Raw genomic sequence first — 26,781 nt, 5'->3', positions numbered from 1 at the left:
CCTTACTTAAGTATATTGCTCTTGTGCATGTGGTCTGATGGGTTTCACATGGGCTTCTGTAGGCTTCTGGGGCAGCTGGCCTGCATTTCAGGTTGAGTGAACATGGGTACATGGCTGTTGTGCTAGCAAGGTTGATGTTATGTGATGCGATGTGGAACTTTGTTTGACATTGGTTCAGATTATGCATGTTGCATTGTAGTACCTGAAGTCATGTGTGTGTTTGGAGTTGCTACTGTATGTGTTCATCAGCTTCTCCATCCAGGAATGTCTGACATGTGCATGTTCTCTGGGCTGTACGGTGACGTTGCTGAGGGAGGTGGGAAGGTCTGACTTTTGCATTCACTTGTCATTCATGCTTTGTGGAGTTTTTAACATGCCCCAAACCATTTGATCAGGTGTATCGCAGCACCTGCATGCTGACAGTTTTATTCACCCACTAGCCACGTCTGTTTCCTCTGTGCCTCTCCATGTATTGAGGCAGTGTACTGTTCCATAGGACCATGGCATCATGGGTGGAACCAGGGTAGCGGGCAGAGCAGTGGGTGATGTACAGGTTGGGTTTGCAGGTCAACTGCACATTCAGAGCATGGTAGTGCTTTCTGTTGTGCTAGACTTCTTTGTGGATCTAGGGGGCCATCAACGCAACATGGTACAGTACAAGGCTGCATTGACATTTGGCATTTGAGTAATCGCATAGAACTGTACCTTCACAGCGTGAACCTGTGCTGGAGTGGTGGGCAGTGAGATGTGGCATTGAACATGCCGCAGGAAAGCATCCAGCACCTGGGCAACACTGCACAAAATGTGGGCTGTGCCATGCCGTGCGGCATGGCCACAGAGTGCTGGAAGGTGCTGGTTCCCTGGAATCGTAGGATGCACACTACCTTTACCAGTGGAGTACAGCTGTCTGGATGTTTATCTTGCTCTCTATGTCACCCTGGATTGTGGTGAGGAGCTCTCTTATGGTCTCCCTGTTAAGGCGGTACAGGGTGACCAACAGGCTGTCAGTGAGTTTCCAGGGTGAGGGCCTGACTCTGGGTATCAGGGCACACCTTGCTTGGCCTCTTCTCCTACTCCTCCTGCTCCTCCTCATCCTCCTCCTCCCCTGTAATGCCTGTGCCCTAGGCTGTTTGTCCTAACTCTGCACTTACAGACGCAGCATGAGCAGCTTCAGGTCCCATCTCGAAATAGCGTGTGGCAGCATGGTGTTTGTAAATATGTTTGGGGAAGGCGTGTGCCTTATGAAGCCCTCTGGAGTGGATTGGGATCACCTGTGGCTTCTTTTCTACAACCTGTGTTCATTTACCTCTAACTGGAGGCTGGGCTAATTGCACCATTTTTTCAGCTGTATTAGCGCTGTTTTCCAGCGCTTATACCACCGTACAGGGACTTGTGATACAGCAGTGATAGCATTTCATAGTATTGGTGCAGATTTCATCGGTTGTAATTGAGCTGGCAGTAATTGTGCTGGCTCTAATTGAGGCCTCGGTTTTGCAATGAACGGTTTTTGCACCAGCTCATGATCCTCATGATCCGGCAGAGCAGTATTGGTGGCACTAATTCCATTAGGGTCTCTTTTACGGCTTACCACCCAACTCGTGATAATGCCCACTGTGTGATAAGGTCTATTTACAACATTTGGAAGCTACGCTTGTTGGTGCTCATAATAGACTTGGGGGTGGCACCAAGGATACTCACTGCCTATGGTGCTATCTGATCTAAGACTGGCTCTGTGGCAGGGTTACTATCTACAACATATTTCTGAAACAGGAGGGTTTATACATCTTTTGAAAAGATGGGAAGGGTCTCACATGCTCTCCTCTGCTTTCTCTTTTTCTTTTCTCTCTACCTTCAACTTTCCTGCTCTCACCCAAGAACCAACACTCACATATCTGCCCAGTGAGTCCAAATATGTCTGTTAGTATTAACCACCCCCCAACCCCCCCTAGATATATAAACTATAGTTGGTGCATTGTGTTGTCTTTTTGGGTCTCTTGCACCTTGACGTTAACAATGACAACAGATCAAGGAGCCCGCTTTTGTCATACCCAGGGTTCTCCAGCCTGACTCGTTTCTTCAGCACTCACCCAGACACAAAGGCGTATCTGGTCCTACAATGAATGAAGTACTGAATTGGAGCTGGCAAAGAGCAGATGTTAGGAAAAGGTGTATCTCCGTTACTCCCTTTGAGCCCTTGGTGGTGACTGAATAACTGGGTTAGGGCTTCTAGGAGCTACAGCTCTGATAACCACTGCAAGATTAATGCTGCCAATCAGAATAACTGTAGAGGAATCAACCTTGCACTTCTCCCTATTTTGTGACTCACTTAAACATGTGAAGAGAATATATTCCTGTTGGGAAATTTGAAAAGTTTAAACTTCGCCATACCACTGATGGGGGGTGGACACGTCATCATCATCACAATTTCTGTCACTTGTGCAAATTGCTATAAATATTACAATATTTATGGTAAATGGGATAAATGTTACATTTGGGTTACTTTGTGTTATTTTGTGTAGAGGCAATACATTTGTAGATTTGCATGTGCGCAGAAACATAACAATGAAACATTGTCACACGGAGGGCCCTTCAACACTCAGGTAAAGCAGGCGATCAATATGTGCACATGGAGTTTAGCTGTATGAATGGTGCTCATGATAGGAGATCATACTAGGTATAAAATGCATACATAATGGTATAGATGTATGGGAAGTGTTTTTCGTATTTAGTAAAATATATGAAATACATGCGGTGGGATTGCTCTGTGTATCATGCGTCTACGCATTGTGGATTAATCAGAAGGGTGTTTTCGCCATCATAGCAAAGGTTTGCAAAGGCTTCATTCGCAGTTGGGGAACATGATTTTCAACTTGATGAATGGGGGAGCTGCAGTCAGTTTGCAGTTGACTCAAGTGCTGGAGGGCAAGGGAAGATATGATCTCTGGTGAACTGGAGAGCTCATTGTTGTAAGAGATATGCATCTTGTGAATTCATGGGGTTGTTTGAAGCAGGTGGCTTCTCCTGGGGCACTTGCGGAGACCAGTAGTGATACATATTAGGAAAACAATTGTGTTGCTAGAGAGTGGGCAGTACTCATGTGAATAGAAAAAGATCAGCCACATAGAAGTCATAAAAATCAGACACCGGACATGTCTAGGCAATGCGATTAGCAAACATGAATAAGTCAAAAGGGAATCTACATGTCTTTCTCTCGTCTTCATGTGCTTAGGAATTTTTGGGGTAGGTCTGTGTGCATCTTTGATAGGAATTCTGTTGTTGTGTAACTAAGAGGAAAGGCTGCCACCAAATATGGAGAGGCTTTTGGAAGGGGTGTGTTAAAAATGTAAACCTTGTAATTATACGTTTTAGGTGCTTGTGTTATAATATCTGTGTCGAATGAACTGCGTGGGTTTTAGAATTCACTCTACAGGACAACCAATCATGTTTGGGGGATGACTTTGTAATGCTATCTGCTGGAGTGTATTAGCTGTTGCAAATTGTATATAATGTGTGTTCATTGTGTGGTTCAGAGAGACCAGGGTGATTTTGATTCTTAGATGTCATTGCATCCCCCTCCCGACCGTTGTACACTTAACTTGCTTTATGGACAAAAGGCCACTTACTAATTTTAGAGGTGGGCCTATTTTGGGTAAAGGGGCAGAGCTAAAGGGCCACACCTACAGTTGCTATCACTATTTTAGAAGGCTCATGCATATCGAGGAGCTGAAGCCTTGTTCTTATGCCAAACGACTGACAACATGAAGAATGTATACTTTGTGGCAAGGTACATATATCGAGCATGGGTTAAAAAAAACATTTTATTAGGTGATTTACTAATGCATGACAACTATATAGATCTCTTTTATCTCATGTATAACTCTAATGTATTTTAGTATGGTCATTTTTGTCTTTTAATCATCTTTCTGTATACTATCTGATGAATTGAATTATTTATGAGATTTCAACTGCCTGTGTTTTAATTGTACTGAATCGTGTTGCAGAACGTGTGTGCGCTAAGGACATTTTTGTCGATAAAAGCCTTATGAATCTAACTCAACAGGTCATAACAATTACAATTGTAGCAGTGCACCAGCCAGGTGAATACTTTCCTTGACAATTAGGGGCCGATTCATGGAACAAACGTGCGCCGAAAATCTTTGCGCAAGCAGGCACAAGCAGGCGCAAGCAGCCGCAAGCGCAAAAAAACAGGCGAAGGCGCACGCGTGCGATTCATGGAAGTCCCTGCGCGTGTTTACCTCGGGATGTGCGCCAAACGGGAAGCAGACGGAACGCCCACACGCACTCAAACCACACGTATTCATGGAATCGAAAAGGGCAAAGCCACGCACAGCCAAAGACACGCACAAGCTGAAACACGTCCGCCGCAGGAAGGCAGGCGGTACAGTCCCAGCGCATCACAAAAGTGGCAACATACAGCAATTGGGCCTGAGCGAGCGGGGCACGTGTATTGCGGGGGTGCGCGGGAAGTAACACACGCGATTGAGCGGGGTACGTGTATTTCGGGGTGCGCGGGAAGTCACACACGCAATTGAGCAGGGTACGTGTACATCGGGGGTGCGCGGGAAGTCACACACCCGATTGAGCGGGGTACGTGTATTTCGGGGGCGCGCGGGAAGTTACACATGCGATTGAGGGGGTACGTGTATTTCGGGGGTGCGCGGGAAGTTACACACGCGATTGAGAGGGGTACGTGTATTTCGGGGGTGCGCGGGAAGTTACACACGCGATTGAGCGGGGTACGTGTATTTCGGGGGTGCGCGGGAAGTTACACACGCGATTGAGGGGGTACGTGTATTTCGGGGGTGCACGGGAAGTTACACACGCGATTGAGCGGGGTACGTGTATTTTGGGGGTGCGCGGGAAGTTACACACGCGATTGAGCGGGGTACGTGTATTTCGGGGGTGCGCGGGAAGTTACACACGCGATTGAGCGGGGTACGTGTATTTCGGGGGTGCGCGGGAAGTTACACACGGGATCACATCAGGGTACATGTATTTTGGGGGTGCGCGGGAAGTTACACACGCGATCTCATCAGGGTACGTGTATTTCGGGGGTTTGCGGGAAGTTACACACACGATCTCATCAGGGTACGTGTATTTCGGGGTGCGGGGGAAGTATCACACGCAACATCAGCAGGGTACGTGTATTCCAGGGGTGCGCGGGAAGTTCCACACGCAATTCCATCAGGGAACGTGTATTAGAGGGGTGCGCGGGAAGTTCCACACGCGATCTCATCAGGGTACGTGTATTACAGGGGTGCGCGGGGAGCACCACATGTGAATTGCACGTGTGGGTCCTCCCAGGTGTTCCCTCTACACCCTCCACGGCCCCTGCAGGTGGCTCACACCACAAGGGCCTACCCTGCACATGTCCTGCAGGCACCCCATCCACCATGGCCATGCACCCCAGCCAACCCACATGTCAACTTGCACTACTGCCCACCAACGCATGTCCCCCTGCACCCCCAGCCACCAAGGGCACCCTCCACCAGGCCCCCACCCATGTCTCCCACCACCCCCACCCCCCAGCCACCAGGGGCAGCCTCCACCAGGCCCCCACCCATGTCTCCCACCACCCCCATCCCCCAGCCACCAGGGGCAGCCTCCACCAGGCCCCCACCCATGTCACCCACCACCCCCACCCCCCAGAACTGTGGGGCACCTGCCAGCAGGCCCCCACCCATGACTCCCACCACCCCCACCCCCCAGCAGTGCAGGGGCACCCACCACCAGGCCCCCATCCATGTCTCCCACCACCCCCACCCCCCAGCCACCAGGGGCAGCCTCCACCAGGCCCCCACCCATGTCTCCCAGCACCCCCACCCCCCAGCCACCAGGGGCAGCCTCCACCAGGCCCCCACCCATGTCTCCCACCACCCCCACCCCCCAGCAGTGCAGGGGCAGCCTCCACCAGGCCCCCACCCATGTCTCCCAGCACCCCCACCCCCCAGCCACCAGGGGCACCCTCCACCAGGCCCCCACCCATGTCTCCCACCACCCCCACCCCCCAGCACTGTGGGGCACCTGCCAGCAGGCCCTTGCCCATGTCCAACTCATGTTCCCCACCACCCCCACCCCCCAGCACTGTGGGGCACCTGCCAGCAGGCCCCCACCCATGTCCAACTTATGTTCCCCACCACCCCACCCCCCAGCACTGTAGGGCACCTGCCAGCAGGCTCCCACCCATGTCTCCCACCACCCTCACCCCCCAGCAGTGCAGAGGCACCCACCACCAGGCCCCCACCCATGTCTCCCACCCCTCCGCCCCCCAGCAGTGCAGGGGCACCCACCACCAGGCCCCCACCCATGTCTCCCAGCACCCCCACCCCCCAGCCACCAGGGCCAGCCTCCACCAGGACCCCACCCATGTCTCCCACCACCCCCACCCCCCAGCCACCAGGGGCAGCCTCCACCAGGCCCCCACCCATGTCTCCCACCACCCCCACCCCCCAGCAGTGCAGGGGCAGCCTCCACCAGGCCCCCAACCATGTCTCCCAGCACCCCCACCCCCCAGCCACCAGGGGCAGCCTCCACCAGGCCCCCACCCATGTATCCCACCACCCCCACCCCCCCAGCAGTGCAGGGGCAGCCTCCACTAGGCCCCCACCCATGTCTCCCACCACCCCCACCCCCCAGCAGTGCAGGGGCACCCTCCACCAGGCCCCCACCCATGTCTCCCACCACCCCCACCCCCCAGCACTGTGAGGCACCTGCCAGCAGGTCCCCACCCATGTCTCCCACCACCCCCACCGCCCAGCAGTGCTGGGGCAGCCTCCACCAGGCCCCCACCCATGTCTCCCACCCCCCCCACCCCCCAGCACTGTGGGGCACCCTCCACCAGGCCCCCACCCATGTCTCCCACCACCCCCACCCCCCAGCAGTGCAGGGGCAGCCTCCACCAGGCCCCCACCCAGGTCTCCCACCACCCCCACCTCCCAGCAGTGCAGGGGCACCCACCACCAGGCCCCCACCCATGTCTCCCAGCACCCCCACCCCCCAGCCACCAGGGGCAGCCTCCACCAGGCCCCCACCCATGTCTCCCAGCACCCCCACCCCCAGCCACCAGGGGCAGCCTCCACCAGGCCCCCACCCATGTCTCCCACCACCCCCACCCCCCAGCAGTGCAGGGGCAGCCTCCACCAGGCCCCCACCCATGTCTCCCACCATCCCCACCCCCCAGCCACCGGGGGCAGCCTCCACCAGGCCCCCACCCATGTCTCCCACCACCCCCACCCCCCCAGCAGTGCAGGGGCAGCCTCCACCAGGCCCCCATCCATGTCTCCCACCACCCCCACCCCCCAGCAGTGCAGGGGCACCCTCCACCAGGCCCCCACCCATGTCCCCCACCACTCCCACCCCCAGCACTGTGGGGCACCTGCCAGCAGGCCCCCACCCATGTCTCCCACCACCCCCACCCCCCAGCAGTGCAGGGGCACCCTCCACCAGGCCCCCACCCATGTCTCCCACCACCCCCACCCCCCAGCAGTGCAGGGGCAGCCTCCACCAGGCCCCCACCCATGTCTCCCACCACCCCCACCCCCCAGCAGTGCAGGGGCACCCTCTACCAGGCCCCCACCCATGTCTCCCACCACCCCCACCCCCCAGCATTGCAGGGGCAGCCTCCACCAGGCCCCCACCCATGTCTCCCACCACCCCCACCCCCCAGCAGTGCAGGGGCACCCTCCACCAGGCCCCCACCCATGTCTCCCACCACCCCCACCCCCCAGCACTGTGGGGCACCTGCCAGCAGGCCCCCACCCATGTCTCCCACCACCCCCACCCCCCAGCAGTGCAGGGGCACCCTCCACCAGGCCCCCACCCATGTCTCCCACCACCCCCACCTCCCCAGCAGTGCAGGGGCAGCCTCCACCAGGCCCCCACCCATGTCTCCCACCACCCCCACCCCCCAGCAGTGCAGGGGCACCCTCCACCAGGCCCCACCCATATCTATCACCACCCCCACCCCCCAGCACTGTGGGGCACCTGCCAGCAGGCCCCCACCCATGTCTCCCACCACCCCCACCCCCCAGCAGTGCAGGGGCACCCTCCACCAGGCCCCCACCCATGTCTCCCACCACCCCCACCCCCCAGCAGTGCAGGGGCACCCTCCACCAGGCCCCCACCCATGTCTCCCAACACCCCACCCCCCCAGCAGTGCAGGGGCAGCCTCCACCAGGCCCCCACCCATGTCTCCCACCACCCCCACCCTCCCAGCAGTGCAGGGGCAGCCTCCACCAGGCCAGAACCCATGTCTCCCACCACCCCCATCCCCCAGCAGTGCAGGGGCACCCTCCACCAGGCCCCCATCCATGTCTCCCACCACCCCACCCCCCCAGCAGTGCAGGGGCAGCCTCCACCAGGCCCCCACCCATGTCTCCCACCACCCCATCCCCCAGCACTGTGGGGCACCTGCCAGCAGGCCCCCACCCATGTGCAACTCATGTTCCCCAGCCAACATGTCATCACAATCTAGATCCCTGGTCCCTATGGTCAGCCTCCAAATGCAAAACGAGTATTGCATCCACCCACTCATAATTTGCAATTACATCACAGAACACCAATTGCAAGTTCCGAAACAAACACATTTCCCTCACATAAACCCAAAGGGTGTCAGTGAATCTCAAAACCCATATCATGAAATGCATGAAACCAATGAGATACCACACATTGAAGTTCACCAAAAAAAATATGTATTAAAGGAAACATAAATAGAATCAAAAATAAAGAAACAGAAATGTGAATGTACAAAAATTAAAAGAAGCATGTCCGTGAAAAAAAGCAAAACCAAAAATAAAATTCCAAAGTAATGGTGTCCAAAGTCACTGGGCCTCATTACGAGTATGGCGGTAAGGGATAGCGGCCACCGGTAACGAGACCGGTGGCGGTAATCCCTTACCGCCATACTCCGAATTCCCTCTGCGCCCTCGCCCTTAACGCCTGCTTTGAGCAGGTGTTAAAGTCGAGGGCGCAAAGGGGCCTCCAAGCCAATAACGGTGACCGTAATGAACGGTCACCGTTATTTGCATCTTCCCCATTCCCATTGAGCCCTATGGGGGCTCATTTGGGAATGGGGAAGAGCCTTGGTGAATGGGGAATTAGCGCCCCGCCAACCTTGGAATGGGGCGGTGATTCCGCCATCCACCAAGGCACTGCCGTTCCGGGTACGGCGTCAACCAAGGCGTTAATAGCGCCATTGGTTAGCGCCGTACTCGGAATGAGGCCCATTGTCCACAAAACAAAATCCAATGGGAAATAAAAAAGAAAGCCATTGCTCCTGTTAGGGAGAATTCTCTGTTTAGGCTGAATTTCCTAACCTAGTGAGTCCCCCAGCAGCTTTGCTGGATTTCTGGAGTTTGTTTTTTTTCCATCCTGCCAAGAGTGAGACTCTTTTCTCCCACTCTTGGACATGTATGTGTGTAATTCCTTTGAAATGTCAATGTGTTCGATGGGCTATGGGGTCTTTTACTCCATAGGGTCTCATATGTTTTTCTATGTGTGTTACACCGCACCCTACGTGTCGTAACACGTGGGCGCCCTAGCGGGTCTCCCACCATAGACTCCATACCCGGGGACTGACTACTGTCTCCCCGGGCATGTAAAGTCACCATTGGCTTTACTAGACCTAAATTTACTAACAGAACTAGTACCAACCATCTTATTGTGGACGTACTAGTAGGGGTAATTCGATTACTCCTGGAACTGTTACTCGAGGGGGCACTGTCCCGTCCCCCCTCGTCGAGCTTTGGCTGGTGGCAGTGGAAACTAATTGTTATGTTCGACCCCGAACATAACCCTATGGGATTAGTCCCATTGTTGGAGATTGATACTTTTTCTCATTAATCTCTGACGTACCACCGATCTACTTGTCTTAAATAAGTTTATCGAGTGGTATTTTCTGCCAGAACTCGGTTTGTAAAATGGCGTCTGTGTTCGTCTCTGTGACTCCTAAACCAAAGGTCGAGCCCTTTGTTCCACTTTTGGCGGGCCTCTGTACAGAGACCCTCCAAAGTGGTGCCATTCTGTCTGGGTTACCACAGGGGTGTGGGAGGGGGTTTAGGCACCCTGGACCGAGTTGCCTTGCCAACTCCGGTCGCACTCTGGAGTGATTGGCCCAGGTGGTGAGCCTTCCCACCCATGTCTCCCACCACCCCCACCCCCCAGCAGTGCAGGGGCACCCTCCACCAGGCCCCCACCCATGTCTCCCACCACCCCCACCCCCCAGCAGTGCAGGGGCAGCCTCCACCAGGCCCCCAACCATGTCTCCCAGCACCCCCACCCCCCAGCCACCAGGGGCAGCCTCCACCAGGCCCCCACCCATGTATCCCACCACCCCCACCCCCCCAGCAGTGCAGGGGCAGCCTCCACTAGGCCCCCACCCATGTCTCCCACCACCCCCACCCCCCAGCAGTGCAGGGGCACCCTCCACCAGGCCCCCACCCATGTCTCCCACCACCCCCACCCCCCAGCACTGTGAGGCACCTGCCAGCAGGTCCCCACCCATGTCTCCCACCACCCCCACCGCCCAGCAGTGCTGGGGCAGCCTCCACCAGGCCCCCACCCATGTCTCCCACCCCCCCCACCCCCCAGCACTGTGGGGCACCCTCCACCAGGCCCCCACCCATGTCTCCCACCACCCCCACCCCCCAGCAGTGCAGGGGCAGCCTCCACCAGGCCCCCACCCAGGTCTCCCACCACCCCCACCTCCCAGCAGTGCAGGGGCACCCACCACCAGGCCCCCACCCATGTCTCCCAGCACCCCCACCCCCCAGCCACCAGGGGCAGCCTCCACCAGGCCCCCACCCATGTCTCCCAGCACCCCCACCCCCAGCCACCAGGGGCAGCCTCCACCAGGCCCCCACCCATGTCTCCCACCACCCCCACCCCCCAGCAGTGCAGGGGCAGCCTCCACCAGGCCCCCACCCATGTCTCCCACCATCCCCACCCCCCAGCCACCGGGGGCAGCCTCCACCAGGCCCCCACCCATGTCTCCCACCACCCCCACCCCCCCAGCAGTGCAGGGGCAGCCTCCACCAGCCCCCCATCCATGTCTCCCACCACCCCCACCCCCCAGCAGTGCAGGGGCACCCTCCACCAGGCCCCCACCCATGTCCCCCACCACTCCCACCCCCAGCACTGTGGGGCACCTGCCAGCAGGCCCCCACCCATGTCTCCCACCACCCCCACCCCCCAGCAGTGCAGGGGCACCCTCCACCAGGCCCCCACCCATGTCTCCCACCACCCCCACCCCCCAGCAGTGCAGGGGCAGCCTCCACCAGGCCCCCACCCATGTCTCCCACCACCCCCACCCCCCAGCAGTGCAGGGGCACCCTCTACCAGGCCCCCACCCATGTCTCCCACCACCCCCACCCCCCAGCATTGCAGGGGCAGCCTCCACCAGGCCCCCACCCATGTCTCCCACCACCCCCACCCCCCAGCAGTGCAGGGGCACCCTCCACCAGGCCCCCACCCATGTCTCCCACCACCCCCACCCCCCAGCACTGTGGGGCACCTGCCAGCAGGCCCCCACCCATGTCTCCCACCACCCCCACCCCCCAGCAGTGCAGGGGCACCCTCCACCAGGCCCCCACCCATGTCTCCCACCACCCCCACCTCCCCAGCAGTGCAGGGGCAGCCTCCACCAGGCCCCCACCCATGTCTCCCACCACCCCCACCCCCCAGCAGTGCAGGGGCACCCTCCACCAGGCCCCACCCATATCTATCACCACCCCCACCCCCCAGCACTGTGGGGCACCTGCCAGCAGGCCCCCACCCATGTCTCCCACCACCCCCACCCCCCAGCAGTGCAGGGGCACCCTCCACCAGGCCCCCACCCATGTCTCCCACCACCCCCACCCCCCAGCAGTGCAGGGGCACCCTCCACCAGGCCCCCACCCATGTCTCCCAACACCCCACCCCCCCAGCAGTGCAGGGGCAGCCTCCACCAGGCCCCCACCCATGTCTCCCACCACCCCCACCCTCCCAGCAGTGCAGGGGCAGCCTCCACCAGGCCCGAACCCATGTCTCCCACCACCCCCATCCCCCAGCAGTGCAGGGGCACCCTCCACCAGGCCCCCATCCATGTCTCCCACCACCCCACCCCCCCAGCAGTGCAGGGGCAGCCTCCACCAGGCCCCCACCCATGTCTCCCACCACCCCATCCCCCAGCACTGTGGGGCACCTGCCAGCAGGCCCCCACCCATGTGCAACTCATGTTCCCCAGCCAACATGTCATCACAATCTAGATCCCTGGTCCCTATGGTCAGCCTCCAAATGCAAAACGAGTATTGCATCCACCCACTCATAATTTGCAATTACATCACAGAACACCAATTGCAAGTTCCGAAACAAACACATTTCCCTCACATAAACCCAAAGGGTGTCAGTGAATCTCAAAACCCATATCATGAAATGCATGAAACCAATGAGATACCACACATTGAAGTTCACCAAAAAAAATATGTATTAAAGGAAACATAAATAGAATCAAAAATAAAGAAACAGAAATGTGAATGTACAAAAATTAAAAGAAGCATGTCCGTGAAAAAAAGCAAAACCAAAAATAAAATTCCAAAGTAATGGTGTCCAAAGTCACTGGGCCTCATTACGAGTATGGCGGTAAGGGATAGCGGCCACCGGTAACGAGACCGGTGGCGGTAATCCCTTACCGCCATACTCCGAATTCCCTCTGCGCCCTCGCCCTTAACGCCTGCTTTGAGCAGGTGTTAAAGTCGAGGGCGCAAAGGGGCCTCCAAGCCAATAACGGTGACCGTAATGAACGGTCACCGTTATTTGCATCTTCCCCATTCCCATTGAGCCCTATGGGGGCTCATTTGGGAATGGGGAAGAGCCTTGGTGAATGGGGAATTAGCGCCCCGCCAACCTTGGAATGGGGCGGTGATTCCGCCATCCACCAAGGCACTGCCGTTCCGGGTACGGCGTCAACCAAGGCGTTAATAGCGCCATTGGTTAGCGCCGTACTCGGAATGAGGCCCATTGTCCACAAAACAAAATCCAATGGGAAATAAAAAAGAAAGCCATTGCTCCTGTTAGGGAGAATTCTCTGTTTAGGCTGAATTTCCTAACCTAGTGAGTCCCCCAGCAGCTTTGCTGGATTTCTGGAGTTTGTTTTTTTTCCATCCTGCCAAGAGTGAGACTCTTTTCTCCCACTCTTGGACATGTATGTGTGTAATTCCTTTGAAATGTCAATGTGTTCGATGGGCTATGGGGTCTTTTACTCCATAGGGTCTCATATGTTTTTCTATGTGTGTTACACCGCACCCTACGTGTCGTAACACGTGGGCGCCCTAGCGGGTCTCCCACCATAGACTCCATACCCGGGGACTGACTACTGTCTCCCCGGGCATGTAAAGTCACCATTGGCTTTACTAGACCTAAATTTACTAACAGAACTAGTACCAACCATCTTATTGTGGACGTACTAGTAGGGGTAATTCGATTACTCCTGGAACTGTTACTCGAGGGGGCACTGTCCCGTCCCCCCTCGTCGAGCTTTGGCTGGTGGCAGTGGAAACTAATTGTTATGTTCGACCCCGAACATAACCCTATGGGATTCGTCCCATTGTTGGAGATTGATACTTTTTCTCATTAATCTCTGACGTACCACCGATCTACTTGTCTTAAATAAGTTTATCGAGTGGTATTTTCTGCCAGAACTCGGTTTGTAAAATGGCGTCTGTGTTCGTCTCTGTGACTCCTAAACCAAAGGTCGAGCCCTTTGTTCCACTTTTGGCGGGCCTCTGTACAGAGACCCTCCAAAGTGGTGCCATTCTGTCTGGGTTACCACAGGGGTGTGGGAGGGGGTTTAGGCACCCTGGACCGAGTTGCCTTGCCAACTCCGGTCGCACTCTGGAGTGATTGGCCCAGGTGGTGAGCCTTCCCACCCATGTCTCCCACCACCCCCACCCCCCAGCAGTGCAGGGGCACCCTCCACCAGGCCCCCACCCATGTCTCCCACCACCCCCACCCCCCAGCAGTGCAGGGGCACCCTCCACCAGGCCCCCACCCATGTCTCCCACCACCCCCACCCCCCAGCAGTGCAGGGGCACCCTCCACCAGGCCCCCACCCATGTCTCTCACCACCCCCACCCCCCCAGCATTGCAGGGGCAGCCTCCACCAGGCCCCCACCCATGTCTCCCACCACCCCCACCCCCCAGCAGTGCAGGGGCACCCTCCACCAGGCCCCCACCCATGTCTCCCACCACCCCCACCCCCCAGCACTGTGGGGCACCTGCCAGCAGACCCCAACCCATGTCTCCCACCACCCCCACCCCCCAGCAGTGCAGGGGCACCCTCCACCAGGCACCCACCCATGTCTCCCACCTCCCACCACCCCCACCTCCCCAGCAGTGCAGGGGCAGCCTCCACCAGGCCCCCACCCATGTCTCCCACCACCCCCACCCCCCAGCAGTGCAGGGGCACCCTCCACCAGGCCCCCACCCATGTCTCCCACCACCCCCACCCTCCAGCACTGTGGGGCACCTGCCAGCAGGCCCCCACCCATGTCTCCCACCACCCCCACCCCCCAGCAGTGCAGGGGCAGCCTCCACCAGGCCCCCACCCATGTCTCCCACCACCCCCACCCCCCAGCAGTGCAGGTGCACCCTCCACCAGGCCCCCACCCATGTCTCCCACCACCCCACACCCCCAGCAGTGCAGGGGCAGCCTCCACCAGGCCCCCACCCATGTCTCCCACCACCCCCACCCCCCAGCACTGTGGGGCACCTGCCAGCAGGCCCCCACCCATGTGCAACTCATGTTCCCCAGCCAACATGTCATCACAATCTAGATCCCTGGTCCCTATGGTCAGCCTCCAAATGCAAACACCCACCCGAGTATTGCATCCACCCACTCATAATTTGCAATTACATCACAGAACACCAATTGCAAGTTCCGAAACAAACACATTTCCCTCACATACACCCAATGGGTGTCAGTGAATCTCAAAACCCATATCATGAAATGCATGAAACCAATGAGATACCACACATTGAAGTTCACCAAAAAGAATATGTATTAAAGGAAACATAAATAGAATCAAAAATAAAGAAACAGAAATGTGAATGTACAAAAATTAAAAGAAGCATGTCCGTGAAAAAAAGCAAAACCAAAAATAAAATTCCAAAGTAATGGTGTCCAAAGTCACTGTCCACAAAACAAAATCCAATGGGAAATAAAAAAGAAAGCCATTGCTCCTGTTAGGGAGAATTCTCTGTTTAGGCTGAATTTCCTAACCTAGTGAGTCCCCCAGCAGCTTTACTGGATTTCTGGAGTTTGTTTTTTTCCATCCTACCAAGAGTGAGACTCTTTTCTCCCACTCTTGGACATGTATGTGTGCAATTCCTTTGAAATGTCATTGTGTTTGATGGGCTATGGGGTCTTTTACTCCATAGGGTCTCATATGTTTTTCTATGTGTGTTACACCGCACCCTACGTGTCGTAACACGGGGGCGCCCTAGCGGGTCCCCCACCATAGACTCCATACCCGGGGACTGACTACTGTCTCCCCGGGCATGTAAAGTCACCATTGGCTTTACTAGACCTAAATTTACTAACAGAACTAGTACCAACCATCTTATTGTGGACGTACTAGTAGGGGTAATTCGATTACTCCTGGATCTGTTACTCGAGGGGGCACTGTCCCGTCCCCCCTCGTCGAGTTTTGGCTGGTGGCAGTGGATTCGTCCCATTGTTGGAGATTGATACTTTTTCTCATTAATCTCTGACGTACCACCGATCTACTTATCTTAAATAAGTATATCGAGTGGTATTTTCTGCCAGAACTCGGTTTGTAAAATGGCGTCTGTGTTCATCTCTGTGACTCCTAAACCAAAGGTCTAGCCCTTTGTTCCACTTTTGGCGGGCCTCTGTACAGAGACCCTCCAAAGTGGTGCCATTCTGTCTGGGTTACCACAGGGGTGTGGGAGGGGGTTTAGGCACCCTGGACCGAGTTGCCTTGCCAACTCCGGTCGCACTCTGGAGTGATTGGCCCAGGTGGTGAGCCTTCCCGCTCACCACTTAGCATGTGTTGATTGACAGCTAGGCTGAATGAATGGGGGTCTTCTGCATAAAAGCAGGGCTTTTGGGACTGGATCTTCAGAAGTCGCCACAGGACCTAAGAATCCGACAAGGGTAACGCTGAGCCGACCTGCAACGACGACACCTCCGATGGAGCCCTACTGAGCCGACTCACCACTTCCCGACGACAGAGGAGATCTCCCTGCCGGAGAGTCTCTTCCCCTGACTGGTGGGAACAACCAGTCCCCTTTGCTTTTTATTCGCCTCAGGACGCAGTGGTCGAATTGCCCGTGCAGAGCACCTCGGCAACCGGATAGCCACTACCCCTGTACCGCGACCAAAAGGTGGTGCCTTGTGACGGAGCACTCCGCGGCTGGTCTCTTCCCTGGTGGTGCACCGGACTTCACTTTCCTTCGACAATGAGATCATCTCTACTCTTGGCCAAGACCCGACGTGCATCCACCACCAGGAACAACTGCCCCCGCCGGAGCTGCCCTCCACAACAAGGTACCGTGTCCACCTGGCTTCCCTTTCGATCGGTTCGAGTGAGGTGTCTTAATCCTCTCCGTTCCGTTGGGTCGCCTCCAAGCTTTGCTCATTCTTTGTTCTGAACTGGTTCAATCTGCCGATAACAATTTGCTATAAAGACTTGAATGCATCTCCACTAGAGACTTTTTGGGACATCGCGCCTTGCCTCTCTCCGAGTGGGCCTGGCCTCTGAACTTTATGATCTATTGTGATTCTTGCCTTCCTGCCTTGCATTTTATCCGCTAGGATCGAACTGTGTTGATTTCATAACCTGCCTATCTTTTTCTCTCCCGTCCTAACTAATATTCGAGTGTCATCTGGGTTGAGGTATACACCTCTGTCTGAAAATAAGTGGTACCGGTAGAACCTAGAGTTGTCGATATTGCTAGGGGGATTGATCGTCTACTTCGTAGAGTAATTGTGTTTGATTTGTTTACCGTGATTTGCTTTAGTGTTTTTCATAGATGTTCTGCTATAAATAAATACCTTAATATCTTTACACTAAGCCTCGTTGCGTGTTTGCTTGTCTTGCCGTGAAGAATTGCCCTATACATACTGCTCTACTTTTCTTGAGAGAAGTCTGACTGCTCAGCCACAGCTACCAAGTGAATCTGTGTGGTGCAGACTGCTACCAAGTGGGTTCACCGCCAACGCCTGTAGTCCTAAATCTTTTGCAGTGGTCCCAGAGGGAACTGCACAGGTTTCCGCCTAACAGCTCCATGGTTAAAATGTGAAAAAAAAAATACAATCCAAAAGTGAACTATGTAAATGGGAACGAGCCAGGGTCCATTATCCCAACAAAAGAAAGGAAACCTATCTAACTACACTAACTAGTAAAATAAACTATATACAAAAATGTGGCCAATGTACGAAAGGTCCAAATAAAATCAAAACAAAAATGAAACCTAACACTACCTACATAACTATGCACAAGGGCAACGGGCTAGTTTCACGGCTCACTTGTGGATGTCCCGGGCCAGGGCATCATCGAACTCCTCCTCAATGTCCCGGAGGCGGTCCTCCTCCATGTCCCCGAGGGTCCGCAGGGCCGTCGACGTATCCACCTCCAAACCCCTGCGGATTGCCTCGAGGCACTCGTTCCGCCTCAGGGCCCTCCGCATGGAGTTCTCCGCCCTGACCATTGTGAGCCGTGCCTCTTCCGCCTGCTGCCGCTCGGCATCTATGGCGTGGCCCAACCGCTGCCACACGGAAGACACTCTCTGTCCTGGGTCCTCCTGCCCTCCGGCCGATGCCTGCCCCTCCGATGTTGAAGGCCCCGAGCCTTCATGGCTCCCACCACGTTGCTGCTGCTGCTGTGCCTCTGCCCGGGCACTGCCTCCTGCTGCCTGCACATCCTCCGCCAGCTGGGGTGCAGTCGTAGATGTGGCCACCCCTGCTGGACGTCCGACTCCGGACTGTGGCAGGGAGGCCTCCTCCACCAGCCTGGCCGCACCGTCAGAGGCAGCTCCACAGGGCACCCAGGTGACTGATGGATGGGAAGATGGCACGGAGGACGACTGGTGCGTAGGGGGTCCAGTTGAGGAGGGGGTCGTAGCAAGCCCCATCAGACGGAGGAATCCGGCCTGGGTGACCTGTCCCAGCAGGCTGACGTGGTCAACGAGCCATTCGAGATGACGTGCAGTCTCCTCATGAAAAGACTGCAGGTCACCTCGCATGGCCCGTTGACGCAACGCCACACCAGCCAGGACAGGCTCAACCCGGACCCGGATAGCCACGTCCGCAGGCAGAGGAAGGCCAGTTGACGTGAGCTCATCCCCTGCCTGAAAACGGGTCTGGACGTAGGCATCCCTGCTGGTGCAAGATGATGCAGGGACAGGATCAGGGACAGGATTGCATACAGGCACCTCCGCGGCGGCCTGTGCTGCCTCCTGTCCCTGGTCCTGCACTGCACCACTAGCACCAGTGGGATCCCCACCTCCAGACCCCGTCCCTGGTGCTTGCACGGCCTCCTCCTCCACCAAACCCCCCACCAACCTGGATGACTCCGTGCCATCTTCCCCTGTTGGGCCCTGTAGGATCCCAGCTGCCCCTTCTGCTGCCGAGGAGTCCAACTCCAACCTCCGCCTCTTGGACCTCCCCCCGGCAGCTGCGGCCTGGGACGAGATCACAACATGGGAGGGGAGCCGGGCCTTGTGTCTCCGGCTGGCGGTGGGATCCCCGCCGCTGTGCTCCACAGCACCTTCTCCGCCCTCTTCATCAGTTGACGCTGCAGACAGGGAGAAACAAAACACAGGCATCAGGGCACTGTACAATGGACACATACACACATGACAGTTGTACATGAGTGGCATTGGCAAACCTCAGACATGTCATCACAATCCCCAACACACATGTCATTTCAACTCGCACACATGAGCCATACCACAGCCATATCGCAACTGCCAGCACCATCCATACACATACAACAGCATGAGCAGGCAAAGGTGAGCCAGACATCACATGCAACACAGGAAGTGCACCACACATGTACCCACACCACCACACTTGCATGCATGTGTACACCCCTGCCAAGTGTCGCAGTGTTCAGACGGGCATCCATGTCACATCTGCCAATCAGGCTTCCACATACAGCTGTCACATGTATCCATGTTGCATCACGGTTGCACCCTTGTCAAATACACACACATGCTCATGTACACAGTGCTGATACATGCAGCCGAAAACAACATACATGCGTGACATCATGGACATGTCTACTTACATACACATTCATCCAAACATGTGTGCCCACACAACTGCATTTGGCATGCAAGCCTACACACACAAGCACCATCCATGTCTCACACATTCCAGCCCTCGCATGTGTTAGCTCCACGGCCCTGTACACCCCCACCCATACTCGACCCCACACAAACAGATGTGCAACCTGCACACTACTGAAAAATCACCACGCGCACTGCTCACAATCAGGATGCATGTACACTTACCGCTCGACTCCAGACGGGTCTGCCTCTCAAGGACCTGGACGTTGAGCGCTGGGGATATGCGTTCCAGGACCCTCATCTGTTCTTCCGACAAGTGGCCCCGGCGCTCCTTGGCATCCGCTGCCTTCAAGAGGCACCAGGCCTTGTTCAGGGTCCTGGACCTGAAGTCCTCCCAGCGCTTCTTGACATGTTGTAAATCGCGGACTGCCACCCCTTCCGCATTGATGGCAGTCACGATGTCAGTCCAGATCCGAGTCCGTCCTTCCTTGTCGGCGCGGGAACTTCCGAAGAGGGCATCATACTGCCCCAGGACTTGCTCCACCAGGACACCAACTTCGGTGGCACTGAAGCTGGTGCCCCTCTGCCTCTCTGGCCGGGGGTTGTCAGTGGTCTCAGATGGTGTTTGCCCCGACATGAGAACCCCAGAGGCAGGAGTGGGTGGGCAACTGGGTCCTGGGGCTGGGCTGTAGAGCGATGGAATCGCAGTCGGGAGTCTTCGTTTCCAGCAGGGGTGGTCACAGCAACAGCACCCCTGGCTGATGTGCAGGCAGCAAATGGCACGGCACGTGGGCAGCAGGCAGTCAGGCAGCAGCAGATGGCAGGTGGGAGCGTGCTCAGGGCTCTGGGGGGCAGTAGTTCGGCCTTCTGGGCAGGAGCGTGGTCTTCCGTGTGCTAACGCGTGGCCAGCTTGATACGGAGTGATTTGGCACGTGAAAAATCTGCACGTCAATGTGTAATTCGAGGAAAGGCCCTTAGCTCGTATGCACGGCAGCATGCATATGCGATTTCATTGGACCAAAGGCCCTTAGCGCGTGAGCGCGTCTGTGACGTGACGCGCGCGGGTGTTTCCCTCATTGCACGTGATGACAGAACACACGTGGATTTCCACCAATCGCGTGTGAAAGTTCCCGCGCACCCCGGAACACACGTACCCAGGCTAATCGCGTGTGGAACTTCCCACGCACCCCGAAACACACGTACCCAGGCCAATCGCGTGTATGCTCACTCCCCAGCTAGTTGCTCTGAGAAGCGGATGACCCTGACATGCAAGGTGTGCATCACACACACCTGCAAAACAGGCCATGGCCATCACTGTCATGTCACTCAAACCCTCCCAAACATCAACATGACATGGCAAGCAATACCCATACACCAACACAGTAACGATAAGGTACACATTGCCATGTCCTAAATGTACAGTGGCATCAGACAATGATGCCTGACCCGGAATCAGATGAAATGACAGACCAACAAAATCTCCCACCCAAAATAAGTCATTTCCAAATGCATTACAAAAGTCGTAGACGTAACATAACAATGAATGCCTGTCTACATGCACAATATGCATTGCAAAATCAACACTGCAGCTCATGTGTGCAGTGTCCTACTCCTGCAACACACTGCTCAGCGCACAGCACAGTGAACAGCCATTGTGTGTGATGCACACCCTGAGCATCACATCTAAATGACAGACCACATCAAACATCAAATTAGGCATGTACTGGATCCATAATCGGTCACAGAACATGTGCTGCAGGGACACAGTGGGCACCAGAAGGCAAACAGTGTACACGTGGATATGCAAGGGTGGGAGTACATGTAGTGCATCAGAGTGCAAGTGTGTGGTTCTGCAAGGACATGCACTCCACATATGCATGTGCACTCAAGTGACCATCAGTGTTCCCTACACATCACATGTGAACATTCACCATGTGTACACCCCAGCATGTCAAACCACAACTATCCCCTCGCACCTGAAAGGAAAACACAACACATGAACAGGCATTGATCAGCAGAACACAACATGTACATAGGATACCACCATTACAATGTCAGAGTTCCCATCACACTGCAGGGCAAGGCAACTATCAACAACAACCCCCCCCCCCTCACAAATGACCATGACCCACTGAACAACTGCACCTGGGTCATGGAGCCTCCAACCCTCAATTCCACCTGGCCACAGGATCACCTTTACCCTTCGTCACCATCTCCCATCTTGTGTGTAAAAAGATGCCTGAACCCTCAGAATCCACACTCATTTCCAAAATCACAAAATCCAAGGCATAAAAACGAACCCGAACACCCTCCAGTAGATGACTTGATGTAGCAGTACCTCACAAAGGCCAAGTACTACCACAATGATGCAACAACCAAGGTAGCACAGTAAAACAATGTCACAACAGGATGTGAACCATGTGTGGTACATAACATAGGATGATGCATCATGAACGGATGTGTATTGTCACAGGTCCCGTGTACAGGCGCGGGAGTGTCACAAAACAACCACCCCCACCGTGTCCCGGGTGCCTGCAAGGTCAAACTCACACAGGCCCCTGAGACCCTGGTGGGGAAGGAGGTTCAGGGATATGCAGTCGGGACAGGTGTTGACACACTGGATAACTGGAATGAGTGGCAGGAGAGGGGAGGAGCAATGAAACATGAAAGTAGGGAATGAACGAAAATGTACTACCTGCATGAACACATACACAATCCAAACAAACTTGGACATCATTGTTATGGCCTTCTGTAGTCCAGGCTTAGGAGTGGTACGAACCAACCACCCCTCTAGGGTTTTGGCGCCTGCAAGTTCGGGGCTTACACAGGCATCCGCAACCCCAGCGGGGAAAGAGGGTTAGGGAACGTTGCTTGGATAGGTACGGGAAGCAGGAACACCGGGTAGCGGGTACAGGGTTCAAAATTGCATAGGATTCCGGGTGATTAGGGGGAAAAAAACATACCAAATTGAATCACACATACATCCATGCATTAGTGCACCCCCCCAGCAAGCCTATGCAGAGCAGTTTGAAAGAAAAACAACAAGACACTTAGCTCTGGTTTTGAGGGCTGGCCTCCTGCCTGCGCACTCTCAGGTCCGGTTACAGGAGCACTGCAATTCTGCAAAGAGAGCCACAGTCAACAACCAGTATGTGCCAATTACACAAAAACACACCACCAAACATGCCCCATAGCAACAAAGTACTCTACAAACAGACAATCTGGTGTAGATGCTTCGTACCCATATATATATCAGTACCCCTGTAACGGGTCATACACAGTCAATGCAGGAAGTCAGCCGCCGGTGGGTGCGTGGCAAATGGAACACCAATGTGTCACAATTCACACAACATGCAATGTTCCCTGGGTAAGCAGACAGACCCATATAGCAAGCCATGACTTCAGTGCAAGTTGCGTACCATCATGACCGAAACAAAGTTGGCAGTGCATTTATCATAAAGTACATGGAAATGAAATGCAGTGCACCCGAGTATGTCCCTTGCTGTATGTCCCTGTGAGCTGCCCCTTTCCATGTCTCGGAAGGCTACTTGCTTGATACAAGTGCCTCAATGGACCTTGGTGTACCGGAGGGTTTGTGCCACTGCCCCTGCATGTGTCCCAGACAACCCTACTATCAACAGCCACCAGTCCACAAACACATCTGAGCTGCATTGTGTGCTTCAACACCAATATTCGTCTAAGCTCACCCTCAGTGCTGTGACTAAGCCTGCATGTGCAAATCACCTGTTGCAAGCTTTGCTGTGTCGTGGCCCCCCTGTGATGCTCACCTTGCCTGGAGTTCCTTGGAACATGTCAGCAGTTCTAGGATGTGGGTCTGCAATCACTGTGCCTCTGCTTGTGCACACATGTGCATGTGGGCATCAAGAAACGGGTCCAGATTTCCGTCGTCCAATGGGCCATGTCTGCTGGCAAAGGTGCTCTGGAGGCTCATCCCCCTGCAGAAAGAGCATGAAACACATGATTAATGCTTCAAAGTCATCTGTGTGTGTCTCATCAGGCATCTCATTACTTGACCATGTCAGAGAGTCACATCACAAATCACACCATCAGTCCGTCTTTCACCTCCAAAGTGTGGTACACTATCTACAGCATGAATTGCAACAAGCACGTGTACAGGAAAGATATGAAACATACTACACAATGCATAGCAATCAATGTACACATTATTCATGACACACCCCATCTAGCAAAAGCCGAACAGTGGACAATGACACCAAAATCATCCCCACTAGGGGTGTCAACACAAGTCACACAGCACCAGACATGCCACAGATATGACAGTCCAAAGCCCTTGTGTAATATTCTGTAACACCGAACCATCCTTGCGAGCCCATGGATAAGGGTGGCAGGAGTGGCATATGTGAGTCAAGGACCCCAAGCAGCAAACACATACACAAGACAACCATGAAGGGCCCAGCTGGAACAGACAGTGGATGCCTTCAAAAGCCACAAAGCACCGCACCGTCACATGAAAGCACAATAGACTAGCAATTTTAAACTAAATCAACTATTAACTAATTGCACTAATAATGGAAAACCTACATTACCTATTTAAACTAACTATCAAACAGAAACTTAACTAACTAAACTAAAAGAAAAATCAAAAATGGCCACATACGACCCGGGGGGGAGGGGAGGCACCCAGGAGGGGGGAGGTAAAGGGTGCTGCTCAACATCCACATGCGATGATGCTGAGCCAAAAAAAAAACCTCCATGGGCTCAACGCCTGCACAGCCCGACCTATGTGGGAGATAGATGGTCGTCCGAGTCTGGCTCATCCTGGAAAGGAGGACGTGGCACAGTAGCCTGGCCACGCCTAGCCGCAGCTTGCCCCTCGTCGGCAGCAAGTCTGCCGGACGGGTGAGCCTGGTTCTGTGTGGCGATGTGACATATGTCTGCATGCAGAACCTCACGTGATACACGTGCTCCTCTTGCAAGGTAGCACGTGTAACACGGAGTTCCTCCTGCAAGGCCTGGCTGGACAACCGCTGCACCACCCCGCAAGCCTGTAGCTCAGCCGAGATGGTACGCTCAAGCTGTGCAAACCTCTCCTCTGCCTGCTGCCTCTGGGACATCATAAGGACACCCAGAGTGGATCTGAGGGAAGCATACTCCTCCCTCAGGGCATCCATGTGCGCCTCTGCGTGAGCAGCAATTGCTTGACGCAGAGACGACATTTCAGCCTGGCGTGCCCTGTCTGAGGCTGCCATGCCCAGCCTGAGCGAGCGGGCCGTGGACCGTGCCGCCTGCTGCTGGAGAAGCACCTGCCTAGCAGCGGGGAGCACAGATCGGGCCACACGCTCCATGCTCTCAGCGATGTTCTCCATTGCTGCCCCCTGCCGTTCGGAATTGGCAGTCATGTCTTGCTCCCACTCAGTATACAGCGGTTGCGCGCGGCGACCGCGTTGCCGGGCTTGACCCCTGCGGGACCCAAGGACCGGGGGTCCTCGCTGTGTTGGCACCGCCTGCGGCTGCACGACTACATGCCCCCGTCGACGTGATGTCCCAGGCACATCAGTGACTGGTGTGGAGGGTGACCCTGCGTCCCGATCCACCACGGGCGGAGGAACCAAGACTGTCTGATCCCTCAGTGCAGGTGTCGCAGACAGAGGAGTGTCCACATCAGAATCACTCACCCCTGACACATGGACCTGATGCTCATCCAACTCAACATGGACGTCAGAGTCGTCATCAAGGCTGGACTCATAGGCAGCCAGAGACAAGATGGACTGCAGCACTTGGGGGTTTTCGTGGCCTACCACCCCACGACCCCCACTAGTGCCGGGTTGATGTGGTGTTACCAACCCCGTGTCTGGCATGACAACACCATCCTCCGCCTCCATTGCGTCATCACCTGAAAAATAGAGAGAAAAAAGGTCACTACACATGTCAGAAGCACACCACACACACACACACCGACAGCAAAGGCATCGGCAGACATGTGACACACAACATATGACATGGCATGCATGCTGGGTCTACTTTGAATAGCTTCTGTGATCAGACCTGTTGAAAGGTGACAGTTTCCATGGAAGTGGGTCTATGCAGTGCAGAAAATGTGTACGCCACTCACTACCTACATGTACAAGCACTCCATGGTGTGTGCCAGGAAATGTGAAGGCAGTGCAATGTCAAATTCACACATCACGTGCATTGTGCATTCAATGTGTACCATGTCTAGAAGCCAAGCACCCCTCCACCCCAGTACCAAAGCAGGGATGCCTAGCATGGTATCAAAAGGCTGACCATACACCTGTGTATTGACAGGCAGTGTTGACTGGCATCAACAGCTTAATGTGGTTCAAATTACAACACTGCAAATGATGCTGGGTCAGTGGGCAGGACACATGATGAAAACTCCGGAGGTCGCCCACGTGTGAAGAAGACACAACAAGAGTTGGACAGAGTCATTGGCCATTGAACAGGCTGAGGCCTGTGAGCCACACAGATTGTCAGAGCCTAAACATGTGTGCAACGCAGGACTGAGCCACAGTTGACATGGGGAGGCCGATGAGATGGCAGGCAATGTATGTAACCAAGGACTCATATTACAGTGATCATCCATTCAAGGACACATAGGGGCATGCGTGCAATGCACATGGAGCATGAATGGGCACTCATGTCCCTGCGGGACATCTGACCCATGCACAGTACAAGTGAGATACCCTGCATCGAGTACTAAGGCTGTACCACACAGCATATGTCTGGCAGTTTCTACGCTGGAAGTTAGCATCTACACAGGACACATGAACAAGAAACTACACATTGGCAAGATTGAAGCAGACCAGTGCAAAGGTGGAACTGGGGTGCAGAGTGGCGGAGGAGGGGCAAGGGAGCATGCCCACATGGAGTCCCGCATGCAGGCAGAGGAGACATGCATGACGGAAGCATTGCATTACTTACACATCAGAACCATGTACACCTCACATGTAGCAGCAATCATGCACAACACATCCCACAAGTGAAACACACACGTCCTCAACAAACACGCATCAACACTCACTGGACTGGGCATCAAAGTCCAGCATCTCTCCCACTCCTTCGACCAATTCAGGTGGTATGAACTCCGCAACGAGAGCCTCATGCGGAGTGAGTTCTTCCTCCTCTGGTGCAGGCCCACCGCCAGTCACCAGAGTCAAGTTGTAATTTGTGGAACGCTTAGCCTTAGTGCTGCGCTTGATGTCATTCCAACGCTTTTTGCACTCCTGCGCCGTGCGCACCTCATGGCCGAATGAACTGACATGTTCCGCAACATGCTTCCAGTGGGTGTCACGTTGGGCAGCCGTAGTCTGACTATTGGCACCCACTAGCATGTCACGGCTGTGGCCCCGCACGTAGTCCACAAGGAAGTCCAGTTCCTGCTTACAGAAAGGCTTCTTCCTCGACGTGCAGGAGGTCATGGCTGTGTGTGGGGTCCCAGCCTGTGCTGCAGGTGCAACCTTCCTCCTCTTG

The sequence above is a fragment of the Ambystoma mexicanum genome, chromosome 7q (assembly GCF_040938575.1).
Source record: "Ambystoma mexicanum isolate Mex_15411 chromosome 7q, UKY_AmexF1_1, whole genome shotgun sequence".
Lineage (NCBI taxonomy): Eukaryota > Metazoa > Chordata > Amphibia > Caudata > Ambystomatidae > Ambystoma > Ambystoma mexicanum.
Note: the sequence above shows the minus strand (reverse complement) of the source record.